This window comes from Hordeum vulgare, chromosome 4H, assembly GCF_904849725.1.
Source record: "Hordeum vulgare subsp. vulgare chromosome 4H, MorexV3_pseudomolecules_assembly, whole genome shotgun sequence".
Taxonomy (NCBI): Eukaryota; Viridiplantae; Streptophyta; class Magnoliopsida; order Poales; family Poaceae; genus Hordeum; species Hordeum vulgare.
This window is the reverse complement of record NC_058521.1, coordinates 206,521,999-206,532,068: the sequence shown is the minus strand read 5'-3', so window position 1 is coordinate 206,532,068 and position 10,070 is coordinate 206,521,999. Positions and strand designations below refer to the sequence as shown.

Below are 10,070 nucleotides of genomic sequence, written 5' to 3'. Positions count from 1 at the left end.
TAAGAAAGAAGGATCAACTGGAGAGCAATCTTCCATCGCCTTCGGAGGAGGCCACTCCTATACAGAGTCATCGCTTGACCACCGAGCAATACACTGATCTCCTCACCGCTTCACCGATGAAACATCATCGTGATGGACATCTTCCTTCCCCCACACCCCTGAAGGAAGATGATACCCGCAAAGATGAGGATGAGGAGGAAGACCCTAAAGAACCTGTATACGAGACCGAGCAATCCGTCGCTTAGTATGGATATCTTAGGACAAGTTAGGAGTCCCCATGCGAAGTCGAGTCCGTGTAATGGTTCATATGAAACCATGAATGCTTGTAGTGTATGTTCTTTATGCTTGTGTCTTGATGCAAGACGCACTTTTGCCTTAGGAAACATGTAAGAGACTGCATCTCCTATCTTAATTAATGTATTTGCATAGGGTTCTTCGACCCTTCTTGTTCGACACACCTGTACCATACCAAAGCCCTCTTATATAGGCACGTCATCCCTTTATGCTTTCCTCTCGACCACTTCAGAGTATTGACCTGACTGCTCCAAACAGAATGGTGACTGCTACTCGCACTAGTACCTTCAGCAACCCCGGGACTGGCGAGTCTAGCCAGCAACCAGGAGTCGGTGTGTCTGCCCAAGCTGGAGATCACCCGGAGCAGCAGCGAGGCGACATTCCCCCGCCACCGCCTCCTCTGGAGAACATGACAGTGGCTCACTTCCTCCAGGATCTCTGAGAGGAATGCCAAGCCAACAACGCCACCATCGAACAGATAGCTCAGGCCCTAGTGAAAAAACCGCCACAGGACGGAAATGGCAATGGTCGCTCCACTCTTTCTAAATTCGTGAGGACTACACCCCCAATATTCACTGCGACAAGTGAGCCCCTGGATGCCGATGACTAGATCCGCACCATTGAAGACCTCCTCGCACTGGTTAAGTGCACCGATGATCATGAGAAGGTCCTTTATTATTCTCGCTATCTCGGAGGCACAGCCAGGGCTTGGTGGGACGGGTTCCACATTATGCAAGGCGCGCAGGCTATCACTTGGGATGTCTTCAAAAACGGGTTCCGCGCAGCTCATATTCCCCTTCGAATGATGACTATCAAGAAGCGGGAGTTCCGTGCTCTGAAGCAAGGCAGCGGCAGAGTTAAGGAATACATGCACAAGTTCAACCTCTTGTCGAGGTATGCGCCAGGAGATGTCAGCACTGAAGACGCTAAGGTGGAACGCTTCATGGAAGGACTTCAGTTGTCGCTGCAATATCAGCTTGTTGTCTGTGACTGCTAGACCTTGTGTGATCTGATAAACAAGGCTCCCAGGCTGGAAGACAAGCGTTGTGCTACGGATGATACTCGCAAGCTTAAGCTGATGGGCAATGGTGCTTCCAGCAACCAAAAGGCTCGTTCGTCGCAATCCGCCCCGGCAAGGCCTAACTATCAGCATCAGTACTACTACTCCTGCATTTCGCTCAAACTATCAGCCTTAACAGCATGCCAACCCCATGCCGGCAATTAATTCGCCCAACACGAGTGAGGGCAAGCCCAACATCCCAGGGCAGGTCGCCTGCTTTGGATGTGGTCAGCCTGGACACTACTCCAGGCAATGCCCTAACAAGAAGCCCGATGCACTGCGCCCCAATGAGCCAAATCAAGGACAAGGTCATGGAGCACCAAACAGGAATCAGGCTCCCCGCAACCAGCATTACCACGGCAGGGGATGCATGAATCACATCTCTGCTGAGGAAGCCCAAGAAGATCCGGACAACATTCTGGGTACGTTCCTCGTCAACTCCACCCCAGCAATAGTATTGTTTGATTGTGGTGCTTCGCATTCTTTTGTCACCCAAAAGTTTCGTGCAGAGAGTGGTTCGAAGCCTACCCTCCTTAAGGGGTACATGACAGTACATACCCGGGGAGCAGTGCTAATGACCAACCTAGGATGTAAAGGAGTTGGGATCATCATTAATGGATAGACTTCGTAGCAGATCTCATCGTCCTAAAGTCGCAAGGCTTGGACGTGATCCTTGGTATGGATTGGTGGGCCAGACACCAAAGCATACTGGACGGCACCAAGAGGGCTATTACCATGACAAGTGACCAAGGGGTCAAAGTCAAATACATCCCCGAGCCTACCTCCACTCAAGTCCCTGAGGTTAATTGCCTTTCGGAAAAAGAGTTGGACCGAGTACTAGTGGTATGTGAATACCCGGACGTCTTTCCTGATGAGCTGCCTCAGATGCCTCCTAACCGAGACATCAAGTTCATCATTGAGCTCATGACCGGGGTCAAGGCCTATCTATAAGAAGCCCTATAGGATGGGATCCGAGGAGCTGACAGAGTTGAAGAAGCAGTTGGCCGAGCAGCTCACTAAGGGATTCATCCGTCCAAGTGCCTCACCTTGGGGATCACCTGTTCTATTCATGTCCAAAAGGATGGGACTATCAGACTCTGCGTTGATTACCTTCTCTCAATGAAGTCACGATAAAGAACAAGTATACACTCCCCAAGATTGAAGACCTATTCGACCAGTTAAATGGTGCCAAGGTATTCTCCAAGATGGATCTCAGATCTAGGTACTACCAACTGAAGATTCGGCCCGAGGACATACTTAATACGGAATTCGTGACCAGGGACGGTCTGTACGAGTGCACGGTCATGTCATTTGGGTTGACCAATGCCCCAGCAAACTTGATGTACCTCATGAACAAAGTCATCGATGACATATTAATCTTCTCCAAATCAGAAGAAGAGCATGAGCAACACTTGAGGCTGGTGTTGGAAAAACTTCGAGAGCACCAACTTTATGCCAAGTTTAGCAAATGCGAATTATGCCTGCATGAAGTTGGATTCTTGAGTCATACCATGACGGCAGATGGATTCGTAGTCGATCCAGCCAAGATTATTACGACCAATTGGGAGTCGCCAATCGATGTGAAGGAAGTTAGAAGCTTCCTTGGACTCGCGGGATACTACCGCAAGTTCGTGGAAGGGTTCTCCTGCATCGCTCGACCAATCACTCAGCTTTTGCAGAAGGGAAAAACGTTCGAATAGACGCCAGAGTCCGAAGAAAGTTTCCAGGAACTGAAGAGGAGATTGACCACCGCCCCGATACTGGCCACTCCAGATATCAACCAACAAGGAGTTTGTGATATACGGTGATACCTCAAGAACCGGGCTTGGTGGCGTTTTGATGCAAGATGGCAGGGTCGTGGCTTATCTGTCACGGCAACTGCGCCCGCATGAAGGAAACTACGCCACTCATGATCTCGAGTTGGCAACAGTAGTTCATGCCTTGAAGACATGGCGGCATTACCTCCTAGGAAAGCGATGCGAAATATAAACCGACCACAAGAGTTTGAAGTATATTTTTACCCAAAAGGATTTGAATATGAGGCAACAAAGGTGGTTGGAACTCATTAAAGACTACGACTTCAGCATTTAATACCATCCCGGTAAGGCCAACGTGGTGGTCAATGCTTTGAGCCGCAAGGCTTGCACCTTGAATGCTATGATCAAGGAAAAGCTACCTGCCCTGTATGAAGAGCTGTAGAGCTTCAGGTTAGAGCTGGTCGAACAAGGATTCCTGGCTAACCTCTAAGTCAACCCACTCTGGCAGACGACATTAAAGAGGTCCAGAAGGGACACGAGAGCATCGAAGGTATCAAGAAGAAGATCAAGGAAAGCAAGGCCCCATGGTTCTCAATGGATGAACAAGGAGTTGTGTCTTTTGGGAAAGGTTTATGCATCCTAACAAGGCTAAACTCAAGAACTTAATCTTGCAAGAGGCCCACGACACTCCCTACTCAATTCACCCTGGTGTGACCAAGATGTATCAAGACCTTAGAGGAAGATTCTGGTGACATGGTATGAAGTGGGAAATAGCTTCATATGTCACCAAGTGCGACGTATGCGAACGGGTCAAAGTTGAGCACCAGCGGCCTACTGAGCTGCAACAACCTCTCCAGGTGCCCGAAGGGAAGTAGGATAAAGTCGGTATGGACTCATCACTGGTCTACCCAGATCCAGCAGAGGTCATAACTCCATATGGTCATTGTCGATCACCTGACCAAGGTCTCACACTTCCTTCATGTCAGCACCGCTTATGGTGGCGACAAGCTCACTACTAGGAAAAGGCCTGCTAGTGGCGCACCTGTTTTGACTACTAATGGCGCACTACAGGTGCGCCACTAGCATCACGCCATTAGAATTTTTACTAATGGCGCGCACCACAGGTGCGCCATTAGTATCTGGTATACTAATGACGCACCAGGCAGTGCGTCATTAGTATCTGGTATACTAATGGCGCACCAGGTAGTACGCCATTAGTATAGCTCATTTGTGCGCCATTAGTATCTGGTATACTAATGGCGCACCAGGCAGTGCGCCATTAGTATAGCTCATGGTGCACCATTAGTATGCCTCTCAGGGGCCATATTTACCCATGTGCTCTGGCTTACTAATGGCACACTAGTTGACGATGCGCCACTAGTGTGCTTTTGCAGTGCGCCACTAAAGTGCTGAGTGGTGCGCCACTAGTATGAATATTAGGTATTATTTTTCTTTTCTAATATTTGCACAGATTACAAAACATATTATTGCATAGAATATAGAGAGCGCAACGTATAAACAGAAGATTTATTGAATACAATAGAAGATTAGTCTCCGAATGACCACGAGTAATGAGTTTGTCTTCACATTACAAGTCGATATCAATCATCTAAACTACCATCACATAGAACAGAGCTGCGGTCATCACGATGAGCATAATCGCGATGTAACCGGTCTTCATCCGGTTCCTCCAACGCTCCCTCCTCTCTCCCGCTAGATAGCACGCGTATCTAACTTCCGCCTCCGCCCTTGTGGTGTATCATTTGTAATTGTTACCGCTGAAACAGTGAACCTGTCTCCAACACTCCTCCCAGTCGTCGTAGACTCCGGGAACCTTACCCTTGTACACGACATACGACTATACGTACAAACAAGCAGTTTAGTTCAAATCAAACATACGAATCCTACTAGTCTACTACAAACTCTTGGTCAACAATGAGATGCTAGTGGACTTAGCCTTGAGTTCTCTACGTTTCAATTCGTTTTTTTTTGTTTATGGAGTAGCTTTTATTTCCATGAATGAATACAAGGATGCTAGTAGACTTAGATTTTTGTTCATGATTTATTTATTTTTTGCAACGACAAGCCAAAACTCACTCCTTAGTCAGGTAAATACTTCGGAGTACGGCTCCACCTACTAGGGGTTTTCTTTTTAGGCTTCATTACATAACTGCCATGTCATACTAGTTATATTAACCTTAACAAAAAATCAAATTATTCTATTATAGCTATCTAAGTTGTTGTCCGATCTTGGATTGAACACTCATGAAGCTCGTGTGTTGTCAAAAACCAACAGATGGGTTGTCAAAAACATAACTGCATTTGTTGTTGATAGCTACAAAACAGTGGTAAACTTAGAGCATGGTTGTACTGGAGGACATATGTAGATATAATCAACTGCTTGTGTCTTGTGACAAGGAAGGAAAAATGCTCTTTCAAAACGAACAGAGGGGAAGGGGGAGAGACAAGTCACCTTGGTGGGCATCAATCCTCACCAGATTGGAGAAGCTTGTCAATGGGCAGAAGATAGACCAGCCAGCAGCCGTTTTCAAAACTGTGCATCGTTTATCAATCATGAGACAACAAGAGCAGTCAATCATTACTTGTGGAAACATGGACAAAGGAGAGATTCACAAAATGAATGTCTTGAAATTCCATCCACTGAAACAATGGACTCAAATTTATTATGTACTCCCTCCCTCCCTTTGTTCAAATTTGAACTAAAACCACACCGTTTATTTCCGAACGGAGGGGATATATATTTGCACAAAATCAAGTAGATGAGAACCAATGCAAAATTTAGAGCTATGGTCCTATGGATGTCCTGAGCATGCAATTGAGTGCTCTATCCACTAAGCACAACACATTGATGAACACAAGAGGGAGGACTGCAAGCCTAACATAGCAATAAATCCTAGACAGACAAGAGTTCACCACAACAAAGCATTCATCAAACTGTTCCTTCCAATGGTAAGTAGCACATACATAGATACATCTCCCTGATGACACGTGCAAACAAAGTAAACCAAAAAAGAAAAAATTCAATCCAGAGCAAGCAAGTTTTAGTTTTCTTCTCACACCATGGCTAATGTGGTACAGTAAGCGAAATCGATGGCACTCAGATTTTATTATGTACACCCTCCATAACTTAATATAATGCATTTTTTTACACTGCCAGAGTGTCAAAATACGTCTTATATTAAGTTACAGAGGTAGTATTTGTACATAAGCAAGCAGATGAGAGAAGCAATACAAGATTTGGAGCCATGGATGTCCTTATGATGCACGTGAGTGCTTTTCCCACTAAGCAAAGCACGCTGATGAACACAAGAGGGAGGGACTGCAAGCCTAACACAGCATTGAGGTTATCACCTAACGAATCCTAGACAGACAAGAGTTCGCCACAACAATGCATTCATCAGATTTTTTATTCCTCCAAGTGGTAAGTAGCACATACATGCATATACCAGATGCACCAGATGCACAAGAAGTCCCACAAACTGGTGAGTTTTAGAGATCAGGTTATCAAAATAGCTAAACTATGCCAATGTTCCACAGTACCAACTATTAAAAATGGCATGCATGCATTTCACAAATGAATGCACTGATGAGGTCACGACTGAATTAAGGACCAACCATCACAAATAAGACTGCAATGCTAAGAAGATTGTTTGTTTATTATTCCATTGATGCATTCATTGCACACTGAGAATGCAACACCAAAAGCAACACTAGGACATTTACTTCACATGAGTGCACTGAGGAAGCTATAACTGAATCGGGGATCAATCGTCACACATACGCCAGCAATGCACCAAGACATATTTATTTATGTCTCCGTTGACAGATCCATTGTGAGATATACATAGTGAATGCAACGCCAAAAGCGACAACGGGACAGTGATGAACTAATCATCAACTTTAAACTTGTAACAGTTATGGAAAAACACACAAGAAAAACTTAAACTTAGCCGCAAGTGAAGAACAAATGGTCGTTAAGGTCATACCCTGCGCCAGAAACGCTGCAGATGCTCACGGTTCCTCCTGTTCTCACGGGAGTGGACACCGACAATGTGGGCATGGATGGCACAAGAAACACAGTGGTGCACCTTGGCGTACAGTTATGGTGGAGAACATATCCTGTGGAAAGAAAGCATAGTTCAGTGGCATTTTCAGTACACAGTAGCTTGTAATTGATCACGAGTGTAATGATGAACGAGAGATATGGTACCATCATGCACACAAGCTTCCTGCACATCTCTCACAGCAGCCTGCTACACGATGTTCGTAACCAAGAAAAGCTTGATAACCATGTTATGTACAGAATAAGAACCAACTGTGAGATACTATATCACACATAAGAAACACGCACAATTTGACTAGTATAAATTGTTGGCTAGAGAACGACTTGGACAAAATAAACTGAACATACTCATAGATGTATGAACATCATAGTTCCAGCGAGATAAAAGTACTGTTTTTTTTTTCTTTAATACAAAGAAATCGCAGTGGGCAGTAGAGCTCACTAATTTGGACTTATTCTTTAATGCAAACATTCAGGTTTGTAGCCCGATAGTTGCTGCTGCACATTTGGTCTGAGAGCTCTACTTTGAGCTGATTAATGTGAATTAGGATTGGTCTGCAGTACAATTAGGGACACATTTAACACATGTTGTGGCTGTACCCTGTACGCATCATAAATTTAATTCTTGGATATTTTTAATTACAATGCATCAGCACTGCATCGTAATGAACAAAAATCAGCTCAAAGAATAAAAACGTAGATATGAAATACAATAGGCCATCTATAACCAAACTTTGGCGTGCTCGAGTGAGTTCGTCCTCTCCTATATATTACCATCAAGGAGGATTTACAACTTCTTTTAGAAATAGAGCACCTTCTCAGTTTGCATGCTTAACCTCTGTAGAGAAGTACTCTACTCCGTCCTAAAATAAATGTCTCAATCTTAGTGCAACCAAAAGAACAGACCAAAGATACACATCTCAAAAAAGAACAGACCAAAGATACACATCTCAAAAAAGAAGGGAAAACAACATATAACATACGATTAATCAGTTTCTTAGTAAGAGAGGAGGGCGAGAGAGGGGGTAGCAGGATCGGCAAGAGAAACTGGACCTTCCATGGCGTCAGCAAGGCACTAGCATGGTCGGAGCAGCCAAACGGAACTGAACTGCGTCGTCGCCCTCCTCTCCCAGCAGCAGCTTCTCCATGGGCTCCTTCATCGGACCAAATGGGAGCAAACTGCACAAACCGCACACATCAGATGCGCGGATATGAAGAAAACCAGAGGAAGAGGAGCAATTCTTCATACCCTTGTCTATGTTGCTCGGGTCCTGAGCTCGGTCGCCATGGCAGCCCGCGGGCTAGGGTTTCGGAGGCGAGGAGGGAGGGAGAGCTGAGCTGTGAAGGTTGGACGCGGCACGCGGCTAGGGAGTGGAAGGAGGAGGAGGGCGCGGTAGCTGTGGGAGGAGGACAGGACTCCTCTGCCGGTGCTTGGTGTGTAGAAGGAGCTCCGTGACGCCGTGGGCTACGAATCTGGCCAAGGGCTAAGTTGCTCAGGTGGATCTGAGGCCGGTGATGGGGGAGGCGAGGTCGCCGACGGGGTTGGTGAGGCGAGGTCGCCGGCAGCTGGTTTTGGATGGGATCTCGGGGGCGAGGGGGCAGAGCAGGAAGACGACTGGTTTGGGTTTGGTTGGAGTGTACGAGGGTTAGAGCATCTTTAATAGAACCCTCGAACCCCCAAACACTTAAAAATAACCGGGTTTTTTTTTACAGTTTTCGTCCAAAAAACGGCGTAGACTAGAACCCTCAAACCCTTAAACCCGTAAATATTTTTAGAGGTCCAACCTTCGAACTAGTTTTGAGCCTGTAGAAGTGAGGGTTGGGAGGAGTTTCTCATCCCAACCCGCACTCCACTTCCCACCTCGCGCGGGAGGTCGTTGGTTCCCGCCCGCGCGAGGAAGTTGCCTCGGCCGCCGCCGCCCCGCCTCCCCCCGCGCTCCGGCCGCCGCCCCGCCTCCCCCCGCGCTCCGGCCGCCACCCCGCGCCCCGGCCGTCGCGCCCCCGCGCCCGCCCCGGCCGCCATCGCGCCCCCCGTGCCCGCCCAGGCCGTCGTCGCGCCCCGCCCGCCCCGGACGCCGTCGCACCCCGCCCCCCCCCCCCCCCCCCCCCCCCCCGCCCGCCGCGCCCGCCCCGGCCGCCGCGCCAGCCGCCCCGCCCGCCCCGCCCGCCGTGCCAGCCGCCCCTCCCCTTCCCTCTCCCTGCCGCAGAAGGAGCTCGTCGCGGCGGCGCCGCAGCAGCAGCAGCGCGCGAGCTCCAGCAGCCGGCGCGCGCGGTCCTGACTGTATTTCGATTTTGAGGGTTGGATTTAAGGGTTCTAATCTTTGCCCCTGTTTTTCAGCCCTTAAAAGTGTCAAAAATGTGCAATTCTCAACCCTTAAAACTGGTTTTTGTTTTAAGGGTTTGAGGGTTCTACTAGAGATGCTCTTAGGTGGGGGATTCATTTTCACTTCCGTTTGAACCCTTTTTTCTTTCAAAACCGCTTAAAATAATTCGGAGAGAGCACGAGCGTGAAATACTTGAAAGGAGAGCGGCCAATGGAAGTGAGAGCGCGCAAGTCTGAAATAATTATGAAAAGGAGCGGGAAAGAGGAGCGAGAGAGCGCGAGGCCGAAACACTCATACTCTACTTTGGAGTGGAAGTGCATGCGTTGGTCTACTCGGTTTTTGTCGGTCAAACCCATCTTTCATGGTTGCCTTTGTGAAATCGATCTCAAGACACTCTTTTCTACTAAATCCAACGGTGGAGACTTCATGTCACGCGGATCACGCCCCTTATATTTTATATAAAAGTTGCGGAACCTGCAGGACTGCGCCATGTTGCCACGCGGCGAGTACTTCGCCTTGCACCGCCGTCGCCGCCGTTTCTTTCCCCCGGC

The 10,070-nt window shown here is 47.7% G+C and overlaps 1 long non-coding RNA gene across 2 annotated transcripts; it reads right to left on the bottom strand.

Moving 5' to 3' along the window:
• Positions 1–4,624: 4,624 nt before the first annotated feature.
• Positions 4,625–8,838, bottom strand: LOC123448392. Of its 2 annotated transcripts, XR_006631722.1 has the most exons (6): positions 8,445–8,838; positions 8,249–8,374; positions 7,343–8,058; positions 7,119–7,251; positions 5,585–5,665; positions 4,625–4,969 (listed from the first exon to the last, which is right to left on the bottom strand). It is a non-coding gene; the product is annotated as an uncharacterized LOC123448392 (long non-coding RNA). The 2 variants fall into 2 exon arrangements; XR_006631721.1 differs by lacking the exons at positions 8,249–8,374; positions 8,445–8,838 and having other exon boundaries at positions 7,343–8,242.
• Between the last annotated feature and the right edge of the window lie 1,232 nt (positions 8,839–10,070).